We start from the raw sequence: 26,138 nt of genomic DNA, 5'->3' as shown, positions 1-26,138 counted from the left end.
TCTTGCCTGGAGAATCCTGTGGACAGAGGAGCCTGGAGGATATAGTCCATGGGGTCACACAGAGTTGGACACAACTGAAGCGACTTAGCATGCACGCGCAGGCCTTTACATGAGCTTTACTTTGCCTAAGATGCCTTTCCCCAACTCCTGCCCTCCCATCTCTTGCTAGTTCTCACCTAGAATTCAAACAGTGCCCAGTCAGCACCTCTTCCAGGAGCCCTCGCCTCTTCAGCACTTGCTACCACCACAAGCTGTTGTGCAGGTAACCTTGCTGGCTCCTCCACTCACCTGGAAGATCTTCTGAGCAGAGGGAGGTATTCCCGACACCTAGAACCTAGCATGGCACCCAGGAGACACCTAGTAAGTGCTTCTTAAATTGATAAGGTCATAGCTTAGTTTCAGCTAATAGCCTATAGCAAATTGTGAGATTTAGCCAGGAGATACTCATCTCTGATTTCAGTTGTTGCTTTAACAACAAAGGTTGTTTAAAGTGTCAAAAAAAAACTCAAAACTGAGTGTTTTTCTTTCCTTTAAGCATGCATATTATATTAGATGAATTATTGACATTTTTTTCTTTTGTTCATTGTTTCCTGGATGTTACATAGACATGTCTTGAGATGACCTTAAACCACTGACCTCCTATAAGCAATAATTGCAACACTCATTCCTAGAAGATAGGGACAGTTATCATATATTGGGTTACTCTTATCCTCCAAGCACCTGCCTTCTATATATCACCTCAGGTATCTTCAACACTGCAACAAAGTGTGTACTATTATCACCAGTTAACAGGTGAGGAAACTGAGTCTGGGGGAAGTTAAAGCATTTGTTTCAGTTTGAACAGATGTTGAATAGCAAAGTGGCAATTCAAACAAGGGTTGGTCTGACTCTAAACTAAATTCTCCCTTGAGCCCACTCTTTATTTGTTAGAAACAAATGTACCTTCACTTGTTTTTGAATGAGTCCATACCAGCAACCTGAAACAAATAATACTTGAAACAATACTGCAAAGAGCCTTCAACACAAGGCCTAGCCCTGCTGAGCTCTCCTCATTCCCCTTGGGTTTACCCTTTCCTTGATGCAGACTGATAGGAGAAAAGTACCTGTCAAGAAGTCGAGAAGTACCTGTGTCCTGTGTCAAAGGCTGCATCCAAAAAGTCTCCGTGACCTGGTCTAGGCCTTCATCATGGACCACTCTCCAACAAGGAGCAGGGATGTTGTCTCTCCCCTGAGCTGCTTCTGTCGCCTGTGCTGCTGGCTTTGTTTACTGTTTGTTACTAAGCACTCAGTGGCCCAGCAAGTGAGTCAACAAGGGCCCTTCCCTTTCCGGCGGATTGGTCTCTGCCCCGAGCCCCGTGCAGCCTCTGGCCTGTTAGCAGGCAGAGCCACCCCAGCAATCTGTGTCCTCAAAGCCAGTGAGCCGAGAGAGCCTCTAAGAGCTCAACTGGATTAGGTGCCACTGAAGGCAATGGGATTGCAGCTCAGCGGGAGCTTTGACCATGATGTCACCTTATCTCCTGGTCCAATCAAAAAATGGAGCCCTGCCAAGAACCAGGACCCGGCCAAGAACGGAGTCTTAATTTCACTAACTCCACCATTCTCCATGCCCTTTGGACCTGCACCAAAAGAACGGAGAAACATGCAAGAACAATGAGAAATAACCTGGAGCTGCCAGTTAGAAGGCCAGAGAAATGTGACTGTGATCATCAGATACACACACATAATAATAGTAACAACGGGACAGGAGGAACTCTGGAGATGATGGGTATGGTTATGGCATGGATTGTGGTGATGCTTTCATGGGTGTACAAGGATCTTTATATGCTTCCAATTGTATATGTTAAATATAGACCGCTCTTTGTATGCAATCAGCCCTCAATAAAATGTTTTTGTTTTTTTTAAAGGAGGGCTACAGTTGGAGAAAAGGAATTCTCATACTCTCTGGTACTTAGGTTCAAAAAGGAGCCAGTAGACAGAGGGGAACAGCAAGAATTAGTGTGACATTAGCTCTGTAAAGGTAAAGGAGAAAGAGTAGATCATCGGAGCCCTTCAAATAAAAGGCAGTTTCAAAATGGAGAGACTAAAAAAAACAGGAAACCAAGCATTTCACTTCGTATAAAGACCAAAGCATATAAAAATGACATTAGATGAAACCCAGAGCTAGGTGAGGGCATGCCTGGTGAGCAGTCCCATGTGCCAGGAGTGGGAACGTAGGTTAGTGCAACCTCTCAGTGGGGGCATTTAGCGATATTTATTAAAACTATAAATGTGCATGTCATTCATAAACACAGTTGCAAGGAACTAACCTCATGAATCATTCTGTAAAAGTTCACTCAAGCATATAAAAAAGGATGCTCATCACAATGTTTTTTGTAATAGTGAAAAACTAAAAGTCACCAAAGTGTCAATCAATAGTGGACAGCTAAATAAGTTGCAGTTCATATACAGTGGAAAATGAACTACAAAGCAATGTCAAGGAGGCAGGTATATCTGTATGCACTGGCATTCAACACTTGCCAAGATCTTTTAAAAAACAAAAGGAGTGGAATAGGCCTGTAAGATTTCTCTTATTGTAAATATGTACATAATATATATAAATATAAAATAATTATTTATATATAGTACTATTTATGTAATGAGATGAGATGGATGGGTGGCATCACCAACTCAATGGACATGAATTTGAGCAAGCTCCAGGAGTTGGTGATGGACGGGGAAGCCTGGCACGCTGCAGTTCACGGGGTCGCAAAGAGTCGGACATGACTGAGTGACTGAGCTGAACTGATGTATGTTATATATATTATGTATTCATATATATATATATATACACACTCTAGAAAGAATCATTAGAAACTTAACAGTGGTTGCTTTGGGGTGTTTTGAGTTGTTATCATTTACTCATTAGTTATTGCTTATTCAGGGAAATTACTGTCCTTTTCTGGGATTTTTCCCCGTGTACTCCCTTGTACTCTATTGTTCTAAAAAAACTAATAAATATTATATAATGTTTTACAAAATTTATCTTTTTCCTGCTCAAGGCTACTTGTTTTCCACACTAGCTAGTAAAGCATGGTACAACCATCTTGTGCTGCTCCTCCCAAATTTGTTTGTTTCCCAAATTTGTTTCTCCCAAATTCATCATTTTCAACCATCTTGTGCAGTTTCTCCCAAATTTGTCAACTCATCAGATTTAAATTAGAACTTGACGAAATGTAGATCTCCCAACACTCAACCCTAATCTCTAGGGGAGAGCCAGGGGCATCTGTATTTTAGCTGCTGCTGCTGCTGCTGCTCAGTCACTTCAGTCGTGTCCGACTCTGTGCGACCCCGTCCCTGGGATTCTCCAGGCAAGAACTCTGGAGAGGGTTGCAGTTTCATTCTCCAATGCAGAAAAGTGAAAAGTGAAAGTGAAGTCACTCAGCCATGTCCAACTCTTTGCGACCCCATAGATGGCAGCCCACCAGGCTCCCCCATCCCTGGGATTCTCCAGGCAAGAACACTGGAGTGGGTTGCCATCTCCTTCTCCAATGCATGAAAGTGAAAAGTGAAAGTGAAGTCACTCAGTCGTGTCCAACTCCTAGCGACCCCATGGACTGTAGCCTACCAGGCTCCTCCATCCATGGGATTTTCCAGGCAAGAGTACTAGAGTGGGGTGCCATTGCCTTCTCCATATTTTCGCAAGCCCTAGGTAATTTTTATTTGGTAATTTATTCGGGTCAACCATGTACAGTTGAAGAAACTGAGGCTCAGAAAGAGAACATGAACTGCTCCAGTTATGTGGCTGGTTCACGGTAGAGCAGACAGCAGCACGGAATCACGGATGCCCAGGTGTGGGATGGTCTGCCTCAAGTCCCCACTGCATTCACCTTTTTTTGTTACCAATGTTAGCACTCAGCAGTAATCCCCTTCTACAATTATCTCTGTTAAGATTTTACTCATTCACATTAGAGCAAGAAAAAATCCTAATTCAGTATTAAAATTTTTGAAATGGCATATCTTTAAAACTTCAATTGTTTCACTTTTAAGAACCATGTTAATCCCTATTTATCTACTGTTCTTGAGAGCAAGGTATATAGTCAAGTAGAATTCAATAGTAAAACTGATTCCTGTTACGCTTTTTATGCTTTTTATCAAGGCTATGTCCAAAGTATAAATTAATTAAATATAAAATAATAAAGTTGTATTATTCTAAACAGAATCCAGGACCTCACATACATTGCTACTGAGAATATAAAAATGGTATGGCCACCCAGAAAAACAGTTTGGCAGTTTCTTTTTAAAAAAAAAAACTAAACATATCTTTCCCAGTAACTAAACTGTTAGGCATTTATCCTAGAGAAATTGAAACTTCTATCCACACAGAAACTTGTAAATGATTGTTTGCCAGCTTTATTTACAACAGTCAGAAACTGTTAACAACTGAAATGTCCTACAGGACACGAATAGTTCAACAAACTGTGGTCTATGGAATCCTGTGTGCCTGCTCAGTCATGTCCGACTCTGCAACCCCATGGACTGTATGTAGCCTGCCAGGCTCCTATGTCCATGGACTTTTCCAAGCAAGAACACTGAAGTGGCTGCGCCATGGTATCTTACTCAGCAGTAAAAATGAATGAATCACTGATACAAGCAACACACAAATGAATCTCAACAGCATTATGTTGAGTGGGAGAAGCCAATTTCAAATAGTCACATATAGTATGATTCTACATATATGACATTCTTGACAAAATTATAGAGATGGAAGTCAAGTTAGTGGTGGCTAAAGGTTAGGGATAGGGTGAGTCATTATAAAGGGATGGGATGAGGGAGATCTTTGTAGTGATGGAATAGTTCTGCATCTTGCTTAAGGTGGTGGTTCTGCAAAGGATGTGCAGCTCCGCCCATCCCTGAACCCCTAGCTGGAATATATCTCTGTAGCCTTGACTCACCTGACTGCCTCCAAAGGGTCCAGGAGGCATCTTGCTTGCTTCTCCAACCACTTGTCTTAGCTCCTCCTGCCAAAACCTGAGTATCTTTGAGATACATGACAAGATGCCCTGCCACCCTTCCTGCCATCATCTATCCACTCCTAAGAAGTCCCCTACTCAGACTTAGACAAGAAGACCCACTCCACCCTTCTCTGAAGGCACCTCTCCCCAGTGAATGAGAAGTCCATGGGCCAAGAGTTCATACAGATCAGCCCCTGAGATGAAGGAAAAAAGGAGTATGTATCTCTTGGGTGAAAACCCAAGAATTCCTGCCACAATGCTGCACCTCTAGCACCCAGATCAAGACTGTGTCTCATAACAGATGCTCACTAAATACATACTGATTGGATGAATATTTGGAATATTTGTGCCCTTAAAGACTAAAGTGACAGACACAGGACCCAGACAGTACTCACGATGACACTGTAGAGATATGCTCTCCTTGGTTTAGTTTCACTAGTCTCTCTTAGTTTCACTAGCTCTGTGAAGTCAATGATTTTTTGCTGTTTTTCCAAAAGATGAATAAATCTCAGAAAGGCTAAATGAATTGGGTAAGGTCACCTAGCTGGGAAATGGATAAAGTGATCAAATGCATGGAGAATTCCTAAAGTGGCAGAAACTGCATTCAAGAGCATGGAACGACTGATGACGAGAGGTCCTACAGAAGCGCAGGACCAGAAACCACTTGCTTTAATGAAAGTCAACTGTGTGTCAAGGCTTTTTATCACATACACATCATATATGATTCTATATGCACACACCCTAGGACATGAGGAGTGTTATCTCCATTTCACAGATTAGGAAAATAAGGCTCTGAGAATTAAAATAATTTGCCCAAGGACACATAAGTATAAATGATGAATTAGAATTTGAACCCAAAATAGACTTCAAAACCTGTGTACCTCCCACTGGAAGAACCAACACAAGGGAAAGCCTTGGAGAGGTGGAGAGGTCATTCTCTCTTTAAGGAAGAAGAGATGAGTAGATGAGATGAGTGGAGAGATGAGAGGAAGACGAGATGAGATGAGAAAGGATGAGGGAAAGGGCATAGAAATGTTGAGGCCAGTGGCAGAATTTGAAACACCTCATGTCAGACGACCTCAGTCCTTCCAGGAAAGCAGCTTCCATGTTCTTTCTTCTCATGGCAACGTATTCCAGTTGTTGACAAAGTGCCAGGAAGAGACAAATAACCCCTTGAGAGCCCAAGTGAAAAACGAAATACCAAATCAGAAAAGGGACGCATTCTTTGGTAGTTTCTCTGCACTCAGTAGGTGAGGAGCAGAAGTTCCTCTAGATTTGTTCATTAGGAAAGGGGCCAGGCACACTTTTCCCACCATTTCTTGCTTGAATATTTTCCTTGATAGATCAGAGAGCTGTAATCCATAAATGGCCCACCCAAATATGGGGAGGAGGCCATAATGAAAAAAAGAGTAGGGGACATTGTCTGAGGTGTTTTTCTTTGTCCCTATCAAGTTGATAAAAAGAAAGGCTTTCCAAGAGTAGTGACATGTTCACCAAGACAGACCCAGCATGCAGTATCCCACCTGTGACCATGACACCTACTGGTCACCACTGGAACTACAACTGCCTCAGTCATGAAATGCCAGTTCTTGTCAGCTGACCTTAATGGCTGCTTGGCAGGTAACACGGCCTAATTAATGCAATTATACTTTAGAATTAAAGAACCTCCTTCCATCTGTCCAAGGACTGATAATGAATTTGACAGGGCCAGGGACTGGAAAGGTCACGGTGGCCAAAGAGATGGCAATGAGGTAGCAGATGTGAAGGCGCTGGAGAGGAAAGGAATCTGCTTTGTGAAAAGGAGGTGGTACTTTAAAGGTATTTAAGATGCTTTGTTTGAAAAGAGTGTTGGAGAGAGAGTAAGAGAAGAATGGAAGGATTCTTTCCAAGGCCAAGGCAAAATATGGGGCTCTAGTCCTATTTAAGAATTTGATAATGACTGCATTAAATCTTTAGGTATATCTAGGGAGAATTGGCAACTTTGCAACAGTCTTCCAATTCACAAACATAGTGTATCTCTCCACATATTTATAGGTATTTTTTAATGCCTTTAGTTTAGTTTTATAATTTTTTTCATAGAGGTCTTGCATAATTTCTTAGATTTATATCTGTGTACTCCATATTTTTAAAACTAATTTGAAGTATCTTTTAACTCATTTAGTATTTATTATGTTTGTTGTTGGCATGTAGAGAAATATAATTAATTTTTAAATGTTGATTACTTTGCCAAACTTGCCTATTAATTATAATAATTGATCTGTAGAGTCTCTTGAATTATCTACATATATATGTTATAGTTCCTTAACAATAACAGTTTGAATTATTCATTTCCAATTCTTTTACCTTTTACTTCTTATCTTGCTTTATTATATTAGAACATACGTTCCAAATAGGAAAAGGAGTATGTCAAGGCTGTATATTGTCACCCTGCTTATTTAACTTATATGCAGAGTACATCATGAGAAACGCTGGGCTGGAAAAGCACAAGCTGGAATCAAGATTTCCGGGAGAAATACCAATAACCTCAGATATGCAGATGACACCACCCTTATGGCAGAAAGTGAAGAAGAACTAAAGAGCCTCTTGATGAAAATGAAAGAGGAGAGTGAAAAAGTTGGCTTAAAGTTCAACATTCAGAAAACTAAGATCATGGCATCCAGTCCCATCACTTCATGGGAAATAGATGGGGAAACAGTGGAAACAGTGGCTGAGTTTAATTTTCTGGGCTCCAAAATCACTGCAGATGGTGACTGCAGCCATGAAATTAAAAGATGCTTACTCCTCAGAAGGAAAGTTATGACCAACCTAGACAGCATATTAAAAAGCAGAGACATTACTTTGCCAACAAAGGTCCAAGGCTGTGGTTCTAGTCAAGGCTGTGGTTTTTCCAGTGGTCATGTATGGATGTGAGAGTTGGACTGTGAAGAAAGCTAAGTGCCAAAGAATTGATGCTTTTGAACTGTGGTGTTGGAGAAGACTCTTGAGAGTCCCTTGGACTGCAAGGAGATCCAACCAGTCCATCCTAAAGGAGATCAGCCCCAGGTATTCATTGGAAGGACTGATGTTGAAGCTGAAACTCCAATACTTTGGCCACCTCATGTGAAGAGCTGACTCATTTGAAAAAACCCTGATGCTGGGAAAGATTGAGGGCAGGAGGAGAAGGGGTCAACAGAGGATAAGATGGTTGGATGGCATCACCAACTCAATGGACATGGGTTTGGGTGGACTCTGGGAGTTGGTGATGGACAGGGAGGCCTGGTATGCTGTGGTTCATGGGGTCACAAAGAGTTGGACATGACTGAGCAACTGAACTGAACTGAACAGTACAATATTGATTAAAAATGGAACAAGGCTTCATTATTTGATTTCTGAATTCAGAGGTAAAGTTTTCAGCATTTTGCCATTAAGGGATGACATTTGTTGTTTTGAGTAAACACATAATAATGACTAAGGAAATTATTTTCTATTTAGTTTGCTTAAAATTTTTACTGTGAATGGGTTTTGAAAAATCCAGCACTTTTTCAGAATCCATTAGGATGATCATATAATATTTTCCCTTTCCTCTGCTACTGTAGTCAATTATTTTAATTGATTTTCTAAGGTTAAATCAGTATTCCTGAAATAAGCTGAACCTGGTCATGATAGTTATCCTTTTTATATATCACTGGATTCAGGTTGTTAATATTTTGTCTAGAAACTTTACATTTATATTTGTGTGATTTTAGCTTATAATTTTCTTTTCTTTATTGACCTTCTAAATTATAAAGGTTATGCTAGCTTCATAAAATGAGTAATATAATAAGAGGATTATCTGTTCCTTGAATTTTAGATAGGACTTGCTGATAAAGCTTTTAAGGTCAAACAGAGCTGGGTGGGTAGCCCACTACCCAAGCCTCCACTTCTTGGAGCTATGAAAACTGGAAAACAACTTGGCTTTGTATTATCTTTTTGTAAGCTATCTTGGTCATCCAGTGCAAGCATCAATGGGAAATTCTTCTCTAAGTGTGCCATGAGTTCCATTGTTTTACTTGTCCTGGTTTTGGAAGATCACCCCTCCATTTCCCCCTCTACTATTCCACTCAGTGTTCTATAAGGCCCTATTTTTGCAATTCTAAGTAGCCCACGTTCCCTAGAAGATAGGCAATGAATGCTCATTACAATAAAGTTTTCACTACCAATGGAAAACTCCCAGAATGCAAGGATACTTGCACACAAGCACACTCATTTTGGAGGTCTTCAAAATTTGTGTTTCATTGGGAACTAGTTCTCCATGCCCCATCAGGGTGGAGAAGAGACAGAAGCATGGCTTGCTGGAGGCCATTCCCAGTGTGATCTGGCCCATCTCTATACTTGTATGTGTATCACATTTGGGGCAGACACTGACAAAAACCCTTTGTAGAGCAATCCTGTGTCTCTTGGATTCTAGTGAGCATTAATTTGGATTGGATAGTTCCATTTTCTCACCCTTCTAACTCTAACGTAGAAGAACTAGTAAGTTCAACGAGGGTAAATTCTCTGTGATCTCCAAGGCCTTCCATCCTTGGCAAGCGTTGGGGAAATGATGGAGTACAGAGGTCAGCAACTCATAAGAAGGCCAAAGAGATATTCTGGGATCCCCAGAGACTGGAGGAATTTGACCAAATACTAAAGTCTTGGGCCTCAGTATTTTCTTGATGTGAACTTTTTCCTGGTACATCCAGTGAGTTCTAATGGAAGAAATCTGGTTTAGAAATATTGGAAATTTTCCTTTTAAAGATTCATCTCTTAAAACCAGAGTGTCTTGGGGCAGGACCCAGGAATGACAAGTTCTGTTTGTTACTGACATCAGAGCCCCCTTAGGAGTCTTCAGTTGGTTTGGGGGAGCAGAGAAAGGAAAGACAAGGTAGAAGATTTGAAGGGCACAGAGTGTGGAGGGAAGATGAGATTCCTGGCATTTTACATGTGGTGGGATAGAATCAGGTTGGAGAGAATGACTAGGGGCTGGAGAATGAATGGGTTCCTGACAAATCCCACCAAAGACATCAAGTCCCTGGGACAACGGAAATGTCCAATTTCAACCTCATGTTACGCAGTTTCTAGATGTGTTCTTTGCTGCTTTCTGCACTGCACCACCACCCTACTTTAGTACTTGCAGGGGACAGGTGGACTAGTCCACACCTTTTATACCTGGCTCTAGGCCAGTGAGGATCATGTTCAAATATGGATACATTTAAACAGTGCAAGAAGGAAATTACACTATCAGCCTCCACCCTAAAACCCTGGTATGTGACCCAGGTCTCTGCCCTGTACCTCCACCCTAAACACACACACACACACACACACACACACACACACACTTACACACACAACCAGAAACTGCCTCCTCTTCTCCATGGGATCTCAGGTCCTTGGTTGCTCCTGCCTGCCCCAGGGGAAGTGCAGCCAAGAAAACTAGAAAGCACCCTTCTTTCTGGCTAGCTTTATATTCATAGTTTTGAAAGAATCAGAAATATGTGAGCAATTATTAGCAAGTGATAATTTTTTATTATAATTTTTCTTTACTTCCCAAATTCTAATTTGGCTATGTTTCTTCTATAATATATGTGTATTGACATGTAATGAATTATACATATATCTATATAATATATATTGGAGAAGGGCATGGCAACCCATTCCAGTATTCTTGCCTGGAGAATTCCATGGACAGAAGGGCCTGGCAGGCTACAGTCCATGGGGTTGCAAAGAGTCAGACACGACTGAGTGACTAACACATATTGTGTGTGTGTGTGTGTATACATATATATATAGTTACTTCTATCCTTGGCCAAGATTATAATATATAAAATATGATGTGATATTATATAGATGATAGATATCATATATAATACATATGGAATGTATATAACGGATGGGCTTCCATGGTGGTTCAGTGGTAAAGAATCCACCTGCCAATGTAGGAGACATGAGTTCAATCCTTGGGCCAGGAAGATCCCCTGGAGAAGGAAATGGCAACCCACTCTGGTATTCTTGCCTGGGAGATCCCATGGACAGAGGAGCCTGGCAGACTCCATGGGGTTGCAAAAGAGTTGGCCATGACTTAGCAACTAAACAACAATGACAAATACATATACCATATACACATATCCAGTGCAGAATACCTTGTCCCTGCAGATCCACTCTCCACCCTCTCACCTGCTCTATGCTTTGAGTGGGGTGGGAGGGACTCATCTGTAAAGACTGTATCATGGGCTCCCTGGCCTTCTGCTTGTGGTTCTGTTTGGCCAATGGGAGGCAACACGCAATGGCAGCAGACAGAAGATGAGAAGTCAGGGTATTCATTCCCCCTCTACTTATGTGTTGAGGGTTGTCTGTGTCCTTCTACCACAGACCACAGCTCCTGTCAAGTGGCTCTTTCCTGTCACTGCCCTGGCTTGGTGCTGAAACCCGCTTCTTCTCCTCGCCCCTCGAGACCAGGTGTGTTTAAGGCTCCCACGTTGTCAGTAGCCCCAAGATACTGCCTCACCACCTGGTGGTTCCCTTTAACCCTTCCCACACCTCTGGAGATAGCCCTTATTAAACTCTCCTTAATTACCCCATTTGAGTGAGGCTATTTCCTGTGGGGATATTGACTGGCACAAACAAATAATGCAAATACTTTGTGCAAATCTTAACAGAATTAAAATTTAACCTCCTTGAAGAGTAAGGCAGCCCCCACTTGCAATCTCATCCTTGAGAATAATTCCTTGCCCCTGACTCTACCTTCTCTTGAACCTTGCTGAGGGGAAACAGACCGATCAACAACTCCCTCCCCAAGGGATTCCATAGCGACATTTCTGTAACCTCCTTACCTTGACTGCCCCTGACCTCCCTGAAGACACAGCTGCCTTTTCAGTTCTCATGGCAAGTGCAAGTTCCCATTCCTCATGGCCCAAGCCCTCCTGTTTTGAGAGGTCTACTATTTCTTTACCAAGCCTTCCTTCTGCCCTTTCCATATTTCCTGATATTCACGAGGTATTTGGAAATGTTTCTATTGGCATAGAATATCATATATAACATACATAACATAACATATTATACAATCAGTCTGGGTAAACTCAATGCCCAAGGCAGGGCCAACTATATAATCGCCAGTACAAAATGAGAACGGGAGGCCCCTTTTTCAAAAAGAAGGAAAAAATACATCATTAAAGGTTGTGGTGATAGTTTAGTTGCTAAGTTGTGTCCAACTCTTGTGACCCCATGGACTGTAGCCCGCCAGGTCTCCTGCATTGCAGGCAGAATCTCTATCGACTGAGCCACCAGGGAAACCCATCATTAAAGGTACTAAAATACAAAGTTTTTCCCTTTAAAGTATTTTACTACTTACCGAATTGTGGTGCTGGAGAAGACTCTTGAGAGTCCCTTGGACTGCAAGGACATCAAGCCAGCCGATCCTAAAGGAAATCAATCCTGAATATTCACTGGGAGGACTGTTGTTGAAGTTCCAATACTTTGGGCACCTGATGGGAAGAGCTGACTCATTGGAAAAGACCCTGGTGCTGGGAAAGACTGAAGGTGGAAGGAGAAGGATATGGCAGAGGATGAGATGATTACATAGCATCACCAACTCAATGGACATGAATTTGAGCAAACTCCAAGGGTTAATGGAGGATAGAGGAGCTTGGCGTGCTGCAGTCCATGGGGTCTCAAAGAGTTGGACACTGCTTAGTGACTGCACCACAACAACAATAATGATTCAGGAGTAACAGCATAAACCTACAGATTACAAAAATGATCGCATTTTTGCTGTCGTAATTTGATATTATTTCATATTAATTACCTTTGGTGTCATAATTTTTATAATGAATATAATACTTTGCTATTATGGTTCTTGATTGATCATAATAATTTTCTGACTCACTTTTCTACAAATTCATTTGTCAGGTAATCAAAATTTATAGTTTTAACAACTTTTTCAAAATCAACTTTCAATTGATATAATTGAAAATGACATCAGTTGCTCTTGGCAAGTGAAGATAACAAATAATTTTTTATAATTTTAAATTTGAGGAAAGTTCCTTGGTGCCTAGTGGTTAGAATTCTGGACTTTCACCTCTACAGTCCATGGTTCAATCCCTGGTTGGGGAACTAAGATCCTGCAAACCACATGACATAACCAAAAATAAAAATAAATTTTTTGAGAAGGATCTTTCTGTGGATGCAACAGCTATTGGTGCTGTGGTGAGTATTTTATAGGCTGTGATAACATCAGGATAAATTTCTGACAAATTATTTTAAAATAAAAATGTTAGTACATTTGGAAATGATGATTAATAAAGAAGATTTTTTCTAAAAGAAAAATTAACTCAGTTTTACGTCTTACAGTTTTAAATGTAAATTTATGCAATGTCATTTTAATATTTCCTCTGATACCTTCTGTAACTTGCGCAAAGTTGAACAAGAAATGAAAAGCTGCTTCATGATTTGTGTGCGATTTAAAACAGCTATTTGTGCATTATTGCTTTATTGCTGTATTATCAATTATAAGGAAAAATCAAGTTTAAAATTGTCTTCCTCATTAATAACTGGTTCATCTGTAGCTTCATGTGAAAATGGTATTCATTTTCATTGAATAAAACAATCCTTAACCTTAATTTCTAAGCCTGTAGATATTTGCTTTGCCATGTCACTGCAGTTTTTGAAACCAGGTATTCTAAGCTTTTTGAAGAACTCTAATAATACCCTGATACGATTTACTGCAATGTCTATGGGGCATCTGTATTTTCTAAAAAAGTACAGTTGTATGGCTAACAAAGTTATTTGAGTAGGAGCAGAGTCTGTCACCGTGCCTGTGCATGTGCACCCATTTGGGTCCAACTGTTTGTGATGTATGGACTGCAGCCAGCCAGACTCCTCTGTCCATGGGGATTCTCCAGGCAAGAATGCTGGAGTGGGTTGCCATTCCCTTCTCCATGCTATTTCCTACTTCAGGGTGTTTTCCTGACCCAGGGATGGAACCCATGTCTCTGGTGTCTCTTGCCTTGGCAGGTGGATTTTTTTTACTACTGAGCCACCAGGGAAGCCCTTCTGTCCTTGAGTTCAAGTCAAAGAATTCATATTTGTGCAGATTCCCCAGGGAGGTGCTCTGGAGACTGATGGGAAGGTGCCTCTCACTGAGGTCCCAGCCCTGCCCTCATGCAGATCCCCCTCCTCACTCCTGGGCCAAGTTCACGGCTGCCACCACGGCTGCTGCTTCTACTACTGCCACTGCCATTGAAACTAGTCATCATTCAAACTTAAAAGAATATATTTGAAAGTATGGGAAGTGCTGTTAATAAATACACTAGGTGTAAACTGGGCCCATCCTGGACAATCGGGGACATCTAGTTCTACCTGTCCAACACAAAGACTAGCAGTTCCTTGACGACTCACTTTATGAGTGATTTTTAGTTCTGCTTCAGATCAACTATTCACAGTGGTGAACATGCCTAGTGGCTGCTCCACGTCAGAAACTTAAACTACAACATCTCATCTAATTCCTCTCTGGCCAGCTCCTTCAGGCACGCCCCTATGTACACTGACAACCATTCTCAGTCCTAAAGTACTGAAAACCCTTGCTCCTTGTGTGAATTTTGCCCCAATCTATCTGTCCTCTACCGGCTTCACCATACTTCTTGCCTCACTGTACCTCTTGCCCAACCTGGACCCCACAGTCCTTATCCTGATCTTCCCAGGAATACTTTCAATTTCCTTGCCCTCCACCCTTTCATTCAACATGCTTAGGAAAACCCCAGCTCCTGGATACTCTTTCCAAGTGTCTTTATTTCTCTGAGTTGAGAAAGATTCTACAGAAATATCTACCATTAAGCCATTTTGAGGGATTTCCCAGGTGACTCAGTGGTTTAAAAAAAAAAATCACCTGTCAATGCAGGAGACATAAGAGATGCAGGTTCAATCCTTGGGTCAGGAAGATTCCCTGGAGTAGGAAATGGCAACCCACCCCAGTATTCTTTCCTGGAAAATTCCATGGACACAGAGCCTGGTGGGCTCCAATTCACGGGATTGCAAACAGTTGGACACAACTGAGCACATGCACACACACGCCCCCCTCTCACACACACACACACACACACACACACACACAAACCATTTTGAAACCTGACTTTCGATTGCAATTGAATACCACTCAAAAATCCTTGAACTTGCTATTTACTTGGCACTCTTGTACTTCTTCCCTCAGATCTATAAGCTTTATAGGACTGTTTGGGGTGAAGGGAAGTCTAGTGCCTTGGCTAGTCTCTTCTGGGGGATTTCTTTTCTGTGTAGTTTGTTTTTCTTTTGTGGTTAAAATCTTTGCCCCACAAGCTAGCTCCTAATATTTGATTTGCTCTTTGGCTTGCTTCTTCCAGCCCCGTCCAGTCTCCCTCTCAAGGCTGCTGACCTCTGACACAATGGGGAATTCTACCTCCAAGATCCTGATGCCCACCCTTCTGTGAAGGTAGAATGAGCCATGTATTTGAATCTATCAGTTTGGTCCCATCTTCTCTAAGAATGTGCACAAGAGGATCCAAACAGGGTGGTCCTCATCTATTTGTGGGCACAGCCTTGCTTGATTGCTTGGTGATAGAACCTCATGCCGTGGTCCTGCCTTTGAGAAGTTTACCTGTGATATCCCTATTGTTCCTGCTGATTCCAAGGGAAGGGGAGTCCTGCTCTCTGCTCTGCATAGGCTGACATCTACCAACCACACTTTGGCTTTACAAGGAAATAGAACACTGTGAGGGGTAAGGAAAGTGGGCTGGGTTTGAGACCTTATCCGTCTTCGTGTGGTTTAGCAGAAATAATTTTCTCCCCTATTAATGCAGGATTGTTTATCTGTCAAGCATCAGTTGGAGTATAAACTGCCTTAGATTCAGGAAGGAATGCTCACTTTCTTCCCTGTGTAGTTGTCTTTCATTTAAAAGGTCCATACCTTGAAGGGTTATGGCATTTCCCTCTGCCTTTCCTCCACACAGAAACTCTACTCTCCTCTGCCCTCTTCTTAGGTCCACAATAAGCCTCAAGCTGGAAGGCTGATGCAGCTGAGAATTAATCTTGCTAGTTTGGGCATGAGGGGCAATGAAACCTACCCCAGAGAAGCAGAAATGTTTTTGTATGGGAATCTGCTTAGGAACAGGATAAAGGAACTGTAAGGACCATCCTTTACCAGATGGTCTCCTACCCTCTGCTTTCTAAAAACAAGAACATCGTTTCAGGACCACTGGAGACTCCAGATCACCCCTGGAGTCATGGACAGGAGACACATCCTGGCGGGTCTCTTGTCCGGCCAGAGGCCTCTGGCAAGGCAGTCATAGTAAACACCTCTCTTAGCAACACTTCTGCTTTGCAGGGGGCTCAAAATCCTGCCACCTGAAGACAATGACTCTTAACTCTACAGGGATGCCAGAATCTCCTTCTTGCTAGCCAATAACACTACAAAAAGCCTTTCTAAATTTAGCTGGGAGTGGGTAGAACTTTTGGCAGAGGTTGGGAATTCATAGGGGACTCCCTACTAAAAGGTCATTTTCTGGATGCAAGCCAATCTAACATGAATTCCGGTTTTACATCTGAGGGGCAAGGGAGGGAACCATGGAGGTGGTGATGGAGTTGAAGACAGAAATGGATGTAGAGACAGAGATGGAGATGGAGGTGGGGATGAAGACAGAAATAGAGATGGAGATGGAGATGCAAGGGCGATGTGTCCTCCCTAAAACTGTCAAGGGAGAGGGGCCAGTAGTGAATGGCTCTCTTCTCTCTACCACGGGACCTAGATGAATTTTCTGCAGTACAAACAGCAAAATTTCACTGGACTGGAGGAGATGTAGGTGAAAGGATTGTAAATGAGGCACAGAATCCTTGTTGAGACACCTGATGAAAAGTCTTCTTCCTAAATATATATTTATTTAAAACAACAGCAAGGATTTTATTTATTGTTACAGGACTTCAATGACATATTCTTTCCCTTCCACTCAATTCCCTTTTTTTTTCTCCAGGGGATAAATACTGAATACCTTCAAAGCTGGTTGTGGATAGCAAGAGGGCAATTTAGCACAGGTATATCTTAGCTGTGGCAGGCAGGTGTAGAACTTTATTAAAGAACCAGTAATGAAACAACTCCTCAGCTCTTCTTTTACTGAGTCAGCCCTCAATAGGTTCACAAGGAACTACAATCAGTTAACAAGGAAGAATGCCATGAGAAGGAAGGAGGAGGCCTAGAGCCATGTCTGGGTTACAGAAAGGATTTTGAATTTGCAGAATATCAAAGACGATAACATTCGATCACAAGTAGTGAAATGCCTTCTGAAATCACATACATGCACATATACGTATATAAACATGCAGGATGTCTTTTTCTAGATGTAGTAAGTGGAAGCTGACAGTGGAAGGCTGAGGCTTAAACAGAAGCTCTTCCTGTGGAAAGAGAGGCTGTTAACAGCATTATAGAAATAGGTATGAAAATTGGGAGCTCTGTGCTGCAGTACTCACTTCACAACTGCTCTGATTATTTTGTCTTTTGCTACCTCCAGGTGTTCAATATTATCTGGTGGGGAGTAGGAGGTACCTGTCAATACTTCCACCTGCCTGTCCAATCTTATATCCTCCACCCTTTCCTTCACCCTGCTCTCCCAGGAATCTTACACTCATGCTTTTTCCTTCTGTTCCACCTTTCCCTCCTAACAGTCTCCCCACCAGATGTAAATATGCTTGCATCTTCCTTCACTTCCTGACTCATCATTACCTACCATCTCCATTTTCAATCTCCCATTCATTCCTTAGCCCACTTCAAACTACTTCTGGATCTAAGTACTCCAGGATTTTAAGCTTCCTCTTATACTTGATATTATTGATCACTCCTTCTTGAATCCTTCTCCCCTGGTTTTCCTTCTTCCTCTTGGCAGCTCTTTCTCAGGCTCGTCTTTTTTGTATGAATTCAGTGCTGAAGTTCCTCAAGCCTGGCTCCCAGCCATGTTTTCTTCTTGTTCAGTACCTTTTCTCACTCAGGCCTAGGCTGACTGATCCACACCCAAGGCTTCAAGTCATCACTATCTGTCAGTGATTCTTCTCTTATCCACCTGGTCCCAGCTCTGAATACCACCTTCCAACTTGGCATCTCTTTGGGGCAGATCAAAACCTTCAAACTGTTTGCTCTCACAATCTTTCCATGCAACCCCTGTTCTCTTCCAAGATTTCCATCTCAGTGAGCCAGCACACACATCCCATCTTTGGCCACATGCAAAAAACTTATAACTTTTCCATAATAACTCTGTTTCTCTCACTGCCCACCCAAATCCATCACCAAGTTCTGTGTACTGGATCTCCCAAAGGGTCCTTTTACTGTTTCCATGACCACCACCCTAGAGCAAGCCTCCACCATCTGCCATCTAGACTACTCCTGTGTCTACCTGGCCTCTTTTCAACAAGTAATCTTTTCAAGATACCATTCTGACCATGCCACTCCCTTTGCTACAGCATGTCAGGTGCTTCCCATTGCACTTAGGATAAAGCCAAGATTTTCAGCATGAGTAGTATGGCTGTACTAGGTTTGGTTCTTTTCTAATCTTTCAAACATCGTCTCATAGCTCCTTCTTCTTTGCTTTTCCAGCAGCTCTGGTCTTTTCCTCAATTTATCAAACTGACCCTGCTCCCTGTCATCACATGAGTCTTACACACTAAATTACCTCTGTCTGAAACAAGTATTTTTTGCCTAGTTGAATCTGTTCTCAGTTCAAGAGGCAGTTCCTCAAGGAAGACTTTCCTGGCTTTATTAATTTTATCAACTTGTTCCATAATAATATGTATCCATATCATTTTGTATTATAATGCAGTGATCATTTTGCATTTGTTTACTGTTATTATTTCTATATTATAATGATTAAGTCTGTAAGCTCCATCCTATTGCCAGTGTTAGCAAAGTACTTGGCATAGAATGGGCATATAATAAATATTATTTGAGAAATAAAGGAAGGAAGGAAATAAAGAAGCCTGAGAGAGATGGAGGAATTAGAAAATGAACAAATGAACATTTGAACATTTGAACAAATGAACTTATGTTTCATTTCAGAATCACTGGAAACAGGCCAGCCCAACATGACATGGAAGATAGTCTACCTGAATTCACTCCTTTATTCAATAAATATGCATTATTCATTACTAAAGTAATATACTTTTTTTTCTGATTATGAACACAATTTGGAAACCACAGGGAAATACTCAAAATATAAAAGAAAACCAATTCACAGTCCAATGATGAACTACTGTTAAAATCAATTCAGTTCAGTCATTCAGCTGTGTCTGACTCTGTGACCCCATGAACTGCAACATGCCAGGGTTCCCTGTCCATCACCAACTCCCAGAGCCTACTCAAACTCATGTCCATTGAGTTGGTGATGCCATCCAACCATCTCACCTTCTGTCATCCCCTTCCCCTCCTGCCTTCAATCTTTCCCAGCATCAGGGTCTTTGCCAATGAGTCAGTTCTTTGCATCAGGAGGCCAAAGTATTGGAGTTTCAGCTTCAACATCAGTCCTTCCAATGAATATTCAGGACTGATTTCCTTTAGGATGGACTGGTTGGATCTCCTTGCAGTCCAAAGGACTCTCAAGAGTCTTCTCCAACACCACAGTTCAAAAGCATCAATTCTTTGGTGCTCTGCTTTCTTTATGGTCCAACTCACACATCCATACATGACTACTGGAAAAACCATAGCTTTGACTAGACAGACTTTTGTTGCCAAAGTAATGTCTGCTTTTCAATATGCTGTCTAGGTTGTTAAAATAATATGCCACGTTTCTTTTAGGTTTTTTCCTATGTATGTGTAGTATATAAGTAGGATCATTCTATGTATAATAGATTTGCTTCTTTCTCTTAATGAAGTATGATGAACATTTTACTGTGTCGTTAAGAATCCCTCGAACACATGGTATTTAAACTGCTAAAATGTATTCTATTGCAAGCATGTATGTAATTTAGACATCTTTCCACTCGCCGGATATTTAAGGGCTTGCCAATTTGTCACTTCTATAACTAACATATACATGCGTTGTGGGGCCCAGAAACAAACAGGATAATGCAATGACTTCTGTAGGAAGTCGATTTAGGAAAAACCGGAGGCAGGTCTTTCCAAGTGGCTGAAGAGAATATTTGCTTGAGGGTTGCTGAGCCCGAAGCAGGTGTCCTCAGAGTGGAACGTACTGCCAGTCATGGTAAAGAGCTTTTTGTCTCTCAGGTGTGAGCCCTAACCATAGTGCCAGATTCCTGGGCGGGTCTGGCTTAAGCGCACCCGACCTTCTAACTCTGGGGCAAGGAGCCCCAGAGGCCTTGGCTAGGACTAGCGGACCGCCCCCATACAGCCGCGGGGCACTCAGGCCACACGCCGCCACGCGCCAGGAACAAATCCCCGCCCCGTTCAGCACTCCGCCACACCCCTCACTGGAGACTCTCGCAAGCTCTTCTCGTAGCTCCGCCTCCAGGCGACCTCCGCAAGTCCTCCCAGCCCCCTGCAGTAGCCCCGCCCCCGGGCTGCGGACTCCGCCCCCGCAATCCGGGCCCCCTGGCTGCCCCGCCCCATGGGCCTGTCGCGAAGCGCTGAGGCGGGGCCCTGCGCGATGACGTGAGCGGGCGTGCGCGGTGACGGCCCGCGTCCCTGTTACTCAGCGGAGCGGCGGAGGCCGGACGACGCGGCCCGGATCGCGGAGCCGCGAGCAGCGCTGTGTAACGGCTGCGGAGACCGCCGAGACGGCGCCGGTTCCCGCCGCCGGGCTTTCCTGTCGCCATTCGCTGCGCTGCCGGGTGAGTGCGGCAAGTGCCTCAGGGCCAGGGCGGCCGGCGGCCCCGCCGTGTTTATGTTATTGTGCCGCCGCCACCGCCTTTGCTCAGCCGTGACCCCCTCCCGGGAATGGGGACGGGAGCGCGCGGCGGGCGGGGGGCGCGCGGCCGGCGGGGGCGGCGCGGGAACAATAGCGGCCGAGGAGGCGGGGGCCTGCCAGGGGGCGTGGGGCTGCGGGACCCAGGCGCCTCCCGGCCGCCCTCTCGGCCCCAGCTCCGCCCGTCGGTCCTCGCGCGCCCTCCTCGCGCGGGTCCCGCGCCCACGTCGGGAGAGGAAAATGGAGCGGGAGGTGGGTGGCAAGTTCTAAAACACTTCGGCAAAGATCTGGATGAAGGCGCCTAGTCGGCCCGCTGCTCCCCGGCTACCTCTCCCGGCGGCAGGGACCCGCAAAGAGCGCTCCGGTGGCCGGGTCGCGAAGCCTGCCCAGCGCCCACGGGGGCAGTGTTTTGTTTCTCGGTGGTTTCTTTGTGCTAATGTTCTGAGAGAACGCAGGCGGCGGTGCCGAAAGAGGCTGGAGTGGCCTTCAGCTCCGGGCTTCGAGGAGGAGCTGGGGCTCGAGGCTTGGGCAGGAGGTGTCCGTCAAGCTCAGCGCGAGCTTCAGTGGTCAGCGCGCATTTCTCGAGGGTCACTCGGTGGCGACCTTTTGACTTTTTCACCCCACCCTCCCTTCTCTTTGTCTTGCACTTGTGTTTCCTGTCGTTCGATGGGAGCCAAGTCTGCTTTAAAGTACTGTGATGAACACTTTTCATTTTAATTTCTGAAAGTTTCCCGTCATATGTTTACTGTGAACTAACTTAATAACATGTTGACTACACGGTATCAGACAATGTCCAATGGTTACTATTTTTGCTCCTGAAACTCACTGATCTTTCTAGTAGAATTCTGGTCTGTCAGTCCATTGTGTTTTAAGAAAAGCATCTAGCAAGTACCTCCTTGGTAAATAGAAAGTCTGTTTATTTCATTCATTCATTCAGGAACTGTTCAGCATTGTACCCAGATGGAGTTTGAGGGCAAAGAGAAATACCCTTTAATGGAAGAAAATACTTTGGCTGAACTGCAACAGATGTACTTATAAATTAGACGATTGTATAAGTAATGTGTGTTAAAGAAGGTATAGTTATGCTTTGGGTCATTTTACTATTTTTTAGTAGAATATCTGGAATTTTTAGTGTAACATTATGCTTATTAAGAAGTAGGGTTGTATTTGGTCTAAATGTACAACAGCTTTTATGTATTTCCTTAGTCATTTGTAATATTTACTTCAGAATCCCTTGCTGTGGGTTAAGCCTAGGAGGTCAGATGCTGTGAGTGAACATGTTTAGTGTGTTCTTGATGTAACAAGCTATCAAAATGTGATTTCCTTGAGGACAGGCCTGTCTTGCATCTGTGTCTCTAACACCTAGCCTGGAATATAGTAAGTGTTCAATGAAAATCAGGTTGATGAAAAGCTCTTTAGAGCTGATAACATCTAAACTCAAGGCTTAACAAAAAACATTTTAATGTTCTCTGTATAGTTTGGAAGACTCAAGCAAACTGTCACTTCCAGGTGGCTAAGTGATCAATTCATATATATTATCTGTCACGAAAATAGGGGCTTTTGAATCACTTCAGTATTAATTTTTTCCCTATCACTTCTTACCCATTGACTATCTTAAAATTAAACCTTGTCTAAAATACTTTTTAAAATATGTGTGTGTCTCTGTGTGTGATAAGTACACACAGACAGACACACAGTGATATTTCAACAGGGTCTATAATGATTGTGAATATTACCTTTTGTGAATATTACTTGAAAAGTTTCTGAATACTCTTTTCAGCGAAAAAGTTAAAGGAAACAAATTGCATAAAAGTTTTTGTTAGAAATGTTTAATTCTAAATTCTTCATTGTACTAATACTATTGGTGAGGAATATGGGCCTAAAACTGAAAATAATATTAATTTATCCACCTTACATCTCTTTTCCACTTAGTATATTTTAGCATTTGCTTTGGATATAAAAGAATTTGAGGTGAACTTATTCTCTGATTTAGAGAACAAATAAATAAAATGATACTTTATTAACATAAAGGATGAAAATCATGAGATACTAAGCTTTATTGCTTAGTATATGTCAGACTAATATTTAATATATGTCAGATGTCAGTAAGGGTTACTGATACAGATCCTCACAGTCATGCTATACTTGTGTCAAATCAGAGTTTTTTTGCTTGGTTTTCTAAATTCCGTTGGCTTTAAAAAATAACTTTTTCAAGACACCCCATACTCAATAGCAGTTACTCCTTATTCCACTTTACATTATCTTTAAAGGAAGAGAGAGCACTGATTCTGATAATAAGTATATTCCATTAGTGAATTTGAAAAGGGCGCCCCTTAATTGTCCTGGAAGAACAATTTGCTTGGAAGGAAATTAGTTTAAGAGTAAATTCTACCAAAATTAATGAAGTTAGAATCTTAGCTGTTTGCTCAGTGCCTATTTCCATAAGGAAATAACCTTGTGATGATATTCAATGCTTAGTGAAACAATTTGAAGTAATTTATTAAGTGACTAGTCACAAATTTTCCTAGTTGCAATTAAAAGCTTGTTGAATAGAAGCCTGATTCTTAATGTCTTGACTTTGTCAGTGAGTTGAGTTTTGACATATTTGAGTCATCCAGATAATTGAGATGCTCTGTTGCACGTGTATAAAGTAATGTCTGATATTAAGATGCCAGCTCTCTAGAGATCTCTGCTCGAGTCAGTAGTATGGATAGTAATCTTACTGATTCATGTAGTTCAAGGAAGTCATTATAGGCACATAGCTTTAGATAGAAGTCATTTGCCTATTTCTGTGAGCTATGATGCTTATTGTCTTAGTCATGGGTTCTTTACATCAATATTTAGTAGCTTTGTCTTCTTGCTCTAATGCAGATTAACTTGAACTTTGATTTCACAAATGAGTTCTGAGTCAACAAACTTTGCTACTGAAAAGGTGACAGGAGCTTATTAAAGTAAGCTGCCCTTACTTCTGTCAGTCAGGGCCATAGGTAGAAATAGACATTTCACTTCTCAGTTCTGTCATATGAATTTTGTCGTCAACAAGCCCTAGAGCTGTAGACAAGTGGTTTATCTTTTTGGTTAGAATTGTAAACTGAGGCTATTGGAGCTTTTTTTTTTTTAAAAAAAAAAAGGTTATTCCCCAGATAGTTGGTTCTTTAGAAAACCTACTGGGACAAAAGAGTCCTTCTTGGGTGATACCAAAATCCTGTGTCAAGAACAACAATGAAACTTAGACTTTGTAATGTACGGAAGCAGAGAAAATTATTGAAGCAATATTTTCTGATCAAATATAAAGCCTCACTGGCTGAAACTCCTGGAAGCCAGGAGTTCTTTCATCCACTTACTCAGTCATGTCTGACTCTTTGCAACCCCATGAAGTGTAGCCCGCCAGGCTTCTCTGCCCATGAAATTTTCCAGGCAAGAATACTGGAGTGGGTTGCCATTTCCTACTCCAGGGAATCTTCCCTACCCAGGGATCAAACTGGTGTCTCCTTTGGCAGGCAGATTCTTTACCACTGCACACCTGGAAAGCCTCAGGAATTCTTTGGATGGTATATTTTATTCGTTCTGTAGCACCAGGCTTACTAATGAGACTTTGTGCTTTCAGATACTTAGTGGAAAATGTGAAGAAGAGGAGTTTATTAGCCTCAAGAAGCTTATGATCAGGAATAGAACTTAAGGCATATCTAAACAGTGAATTTATGTTCTCTTAAAAGATTATGAGGCTTCTCCCAAACGAAAAAATCTGGTGAGGCCAAATTTTATTGAAATCTAGTCTTTAAAATTATATGTGAGTGTGTATACATATAAGGCCTTTTAGAGTATTTATTAATTGCCATTCTTTTTCAGGGTGGTGGGTTGTATAACAAATATAGCACAAATATTAATATATGTCTCCATTCCATATGCCTTTTATAGTGCATCAGATTTGGTTAAAATCTGCCAATATTTTAGACTGTTAAGGTGTTCAAACTTAGTTGTGGTTGCTAGCATGTATTTTAGAGTCATTCCTGAGTTCCAATCCATACTCCAGATCTGACTGACTATATGGCATAGGCTAGTTCAGTTTATGTAACATTTCTGGATATGTAGCATTATTATCTGTCAAAGGAGAATAGCACATAATCCATAGGTCTGTGAGATTTAAATAAGGTACTGCATGTACAGTACCTGGAAGACTAGATGTAGGTATTAAGGACATTTTAGCTATTGTTATCACTGATTATTTTTAACTTGGAGCAAATGCAAAATGCCAAGTAAATTTAAAACCAATTTGATGTACAGTATCCACTCAGATTCTCCAGAATACACCAGTTTTTTCCCCCTCCTCTGAGTCTCTGGGATTTTATTTAAAATTTTATCATGTCCTCTAATCTGGTTTTTTTTTTTTTTAGGTTTTGTTTTTTTATTGGAGGTTAATTGCTTTACAGTATTGTGTTACTTTCTGCCGTATGTCAACATGAATCAGCCATAGGTATACATATGTCCCCTTCTTGAACCTCCCTCCCACCCCTCTAGGTTGTCAGAGAGCACTGAGTTAGAGCTCCCTGCATCATACAGCAGATTCCCGCTGGCTATCTCTTTACATATGGTAATATGTATGAATGTTATTCTTTGAATTCGTCCCTCCCTCTCTTTCCCCTACTGTGTCCATAGTCTGTTCTCTATGTCCATTGCTGCCCTGCAAATAGGTTCATCAGTGCCAAGTCTACCCTAATCTTAATTGACTGAAATGATTTAACATTTGGATCAGTAATCCTCTCTGCCTTAAAATTTGGAAATGTTCCCAAAGCAAATAGTAAAGGAAAATTTTACCTCATTATCTAACACAAAATTTTGCCACATATACCTTTCCCGCTGCAGAGAATTGCCAAAGCTTTCCTAGGTTTATTTTGACAGATATCTGAAGGAATGGGAATCCAGGAGCTGTGAATAACTTTATCATGTACCCACATTTGAAGAAAATGGAATACTGTCACATCTTTTAAATTTAATCTTATTGAGATCTTCGATTCTGTGTGAAAAGTGCAAATTTGTTAGAGACTGGGTAACCACAATAGTTCATTAACCATTTTCTAGAGGTTGTTAGGTAGCATCTGGAAATACTGTTTTTCTTTTCTCTGTTTTCTGTGTTTATTTTGGTAGACCAAATTTCTTGTTCCTTCTTGCGTACAGCGACTATGAGGTGATGTGTTTTGCACATGCAGTATTTATTGAGAAGGCACTCTATACCAAATCAGGAATTAAGTGACTGTGTGGGCCACATGAAGTAGAAGTTAGTCTCTGC

At 41.9% G+C, this 26,138-nt stretch overlaps 1 protein-coding gene across 7 annotated transcripts in view; it reads left to right on the top strand.

The window, feature by feature from the left end:
* The first annotated feature begins 20,607 nt into the window (after positions 1-20,607).
* Positions 20,608-26,138, top strand: part of MAPK8 (mitogen-activated protein kinase 8) — a 91,701-nt gene continuing 86,170 nt past the window's right edge. For 2 of the 7 annotated variants that reach the window (XM_043476369.1, XM_043476366.1), the window contains exon 1: positions 20,611-20,777. The gene's annotated coding sequence lies outside the window, so the exon portion shown is untranslated. Of the gene's footprint in view, positions 20,778-26,138 lie in introns of all 7 variants that reach the window. The other 5 variants (XM_043476367.1, XM_043476372.1, XM_043476368.1 and 2 more) reach the window with 5 other exon arrangements.

This window comes from Cervus canadensis, chromosome 8, assembly GCF_019320065.1.
Source record: "Cervus canadensis isolate Bull #8, Minnesota chromosome 8, ASM1932006v1, whole genome shotgun sequence".
NCBI classification, from domain to species: domain Eukaryota; kingdom Metazoa; phylum Chordata; class Mammalia; order Artiodactyla; family Cervidae; genus Cervus; species Cervus canadensis.
Note: the sequence above shows the minus strand (reverse complement) of the source record. Positions and strands in the feature narration are given on the sequence as shown.